This window comes from Gossypium arboreum, chromosome 12 (assembly GCF_025698485.1).
Source record: "Gossypium arboreum isolate Shixiya-1 chromosome 12, ASM2569848v2, whole genome shotgun sequence".
Lineage (NCBI taxonomy): Eukaryota > Viridiplantae > Streptophyta > Magnoliopsida > Malvales > Malvaceae > Gossypium > Gossypium arboreum.
Window position 1 is genome coordinate 6,525,320 of NC_069081.1, and position 3,357 is coordinate 6,528,676.

Below are 3,357 nucleotides of genomic sequence, written 5' to 3' on the forward strand. Positions count from 1 at the left end.
AAAGATAAAGTTAATAATTAAAAGTGTTAGAAATTAAAAATAAAGAAATCAAAATATGTTAGTGCTAGGGTTGCCTCCCGAAAAATGCTTATTTATAGTCTAAGTTTGACTTACCTCTCTAGTGAATAGTCAAGGTGGTTCGAGGAATTTATATTCCTCATTCCTGCTATCAAAATAGGGTTTTAATTGAGTGTTGTTTACCTTGAAAGTGCCGAACTTGGGGTAACTCACCTCCACCGTACCGAATGGAAAAATACTGAGTACCGTAAGAGGGATTTCCTTATCCGGTGTGGTAGTGACAATGTAAGGATCTGCGGCATCTAATAAGACTTTATCACCAACCTTAAGTTGATTTGGAGAGGTATCGGCCTTGTTTTTGCATAGTTTTGGTTTATCATGTGTTCTCGGTTTGTGTTCTCACCATTCGTCTAGCTCTTCTATTTGTAGTCTTCGTTCTTCATGGACGTCTTTGTTCTCTTCATGATAGTAGCAACTATCTCTGTTGTCTTTGTTCGAGGAAGTTCTTGCAAGGACGATTGAATATTAGTTTTATCATCGACAGTTTTTATAGCATTATCTTGAGTCTTAGAGGTTTTGACTGAGTCGCATGCTTGGATTGTTACTGCGTCGTTACCTGCATAAAGTGTTAGCTCTCCTGTGCCTACATTAATAATGGTTCTGGCAGTTGCTAAAAATGGTCGTCCTAAAATTAGAGGTACCTTGTTATCCTTATCCATATCTAAGACAACGAAGTCTAATGGGTAAATAAATTTATCAATTTTAACTAGAACGTCTTCAATAATACCCTTAGGAAATCTAACTGTTTTGTCAGCTAATTGTATGCTCATCCTAGTCTGTTTGGGTTTACCGATACCTAGTCGTTTAAACATTTTATATGGCATAACATTCAGATAGACTACCAATTAAACAAGGAATTGTAAAACTCCCTGGATCTTTCAATTTGTTAGGTAGCTCATTCTTTAGAATAGCTGAGCAGACTGCATTGAGTTCCACATGTGATGTAGCATCTAATTTCCTTTTGTTGCTCAGAAGTTCCTTTAAGAATTTTGCTGAGTTGGGCATCTGCGAAAGAACTTCAATAAAAGGGTAAGTTAATATGTAATTTCTTTAAGAGTTTGACAAACTTACCGAATTGTTCTTCTGTTCTGTCTTTCGTCATCACTTTAGGATATGGCACATGAGGTTCATGATTTGTACTTACCTATTTGGGATCGTTATTGTTTACCTCTTCTCGTCCTTTGTTCATCGCGTTGTCTTGCTGTATTTTTGGCTCAGGTGTAATGAATCCTTTCGTATCTTGAGTGCTAATTGCATTGAGGTGTTACTTAGGATTAGGTTCAGTATTACTTGGTAATCTACCTTGTGGTCATTCGGAGATTAGTTTGGATAGCTAGCCTATCTGAGTTTCGAGTCCTTGGATTGATGCTTGTTGATTCTTAAGTGCTGTCTTAGTATTTTGGAAACGGGTTTCTGACACCGAGATAAATTTAGAAAGCATCTCTTCAAGGTTTGGTTTTTTCTCCTATTGATAAGGTGGCTATTGAAAATGCTGAGGATTTTGTGGCTTTGGATTTCCTTGACCTCCCCAGGAAAAATTTGGGTGGTTCCTCCAACCTGTATTATAAGTAGTACTGTATGGGTTATTTTGAGATCTAAAGTTATTGTTACCCATATAGTTGACTTGTTCCTCTTTAGTTGTGGGATTGAAGGATTGATATTCTATATGCACACCTCCTCCGCTTGAGTCAAACCTCATTACTAGATGTACCTGCGTAGAACCAAGAAAACTATCAATCTTTTTATTGAGAAGTTCTACCTGATTTGAGAGCATGGTGACTGAATCGATGTTATAGACACTGGCTATTTTCGTTGGCTTTGTCCTCATAACTTGCCACTGATAGTTATTCAGTGACATCTCCTCTATAAATTCATATGCATCTTTCGATGTTTTATTGTTGATGTTTCCGCCAGCAGCTGCGTCAATCATTTGTCTTGTTGAGGGATTCACACCATTGTAGAATGTTTGAACTTGTACCCAAAGCGGTAACCCATGGTGAAGGCACCTTCTTAGTAAGTCCTTGTATCTCTCCCATGCATCGTAGAGTGTTTCTAAATCCATCTGCACAAAAGAAGAGATATTATTACGCAATTTAGCTGTTTTAGCCGGCGGAAAATATTTTAGTAAAAATTTCTCAGTCATTTGTTCCCAAGTAGTGATAGACCCTTGTGGTAACGAATTCAAACACTGTTTAGCTTTGTTTCTCAGTGAAAAGGTAAATAAACGAAGACAAATGGCATCATCAGAAACGCCATTGATGTTGAATGTATCGCAAAATTCAAGAAAATTCGCCAAGTGCGTGTTGGGATCCTCATCTGCAAACCATCAAACTGAACAAACTGTTGTATCATCTGAATTATGCTAGGTTTTAGTTCGAAATTATTTGCAGCAATAGCAGGTCTAACTATACTAGACTCAGTTCCTATTAAAGAAGGTTTAGCATAGTCATACATAGTACATGAAGCAGGATTTAGATTAGCTTCAATTGTAGGTGGCAGCTGATCGTCTGGATTTTCGGCCATCTCTTCGGTTGGGGTTTGAGTATCGTCTTTTCGCTTATTCTTCGTGTATCGTAAACTACGCCTTATTTCTCTTTGATCTCTACGAACTGTGCGATTGATTTCTTTGTCAAAGAGTAATGGTCCTGACGGGTTTCTTCTAGTCATAAACTATAAAAACCTGCCAAGAGAGAAAAAGTAAATTAATAAATAATAAAATAAAATAAAAGTGCAAGAAAAATAAATGGCTAAAGTAATAAAAATTTAGTGTTCCTAATATTCCAATTCCTCGGTAACGGCGCCAAAAACTTGATCGCAGTGATTCGTAACAAGTAATAAATATTTATAATGAAGATCAAACCTAGACTAACTATTATCACGATGAAAAGGCAAGCGCACCTATCAAACAATAGTATAGTAATGGCAAGACTAGGATATCGTACCCAAGGGAACCAAAAGTACTAGTAATAACTATCTTTTTATTATCTAGCCTAGGAATAAAAGGGTTTGTTTTAATTAACTAATTATTTAAACAAAGAGCGCACAGAGAAAAGAATTGGGAATTGCTTTTGGGAAAATCGATTGACTTGAGACAATACCTAAGGAAAAATCCACCTAGACTTTACTTGTTATTCTGGCTCCGAACCGGACGATTTATTCATTTAACTTGTTCCGTAGAGATCCCTAAGTTATATTATTATGCCTATTCAAGACTAATAACGTCTAATCCCTAGATTGAATAATCGATACTTTTCTCTAATTAACACTCTAGGGTTGCAT

At 36.5% G+C, this 3,357-nt stretch overlaps 1 non-coding gene across 1 annotated transcript; it reads left to right on the forward strand.

The window, feature by feature from the left end:
• Positions 1-2,066: 2,066 nt before the first annotated feature.
• Positions 2,067-2,173, forward strand: LOC128286233 (small nucleolar RNA R71). The gene has a single exon (XR_008276777.1). It is a non-coding gene; the product is annotated as a small nucleolar RNA R71 (small nucleolar RNA).
• Positions 2,174-3,357: the final 1,184 nt, after the last annotated feature.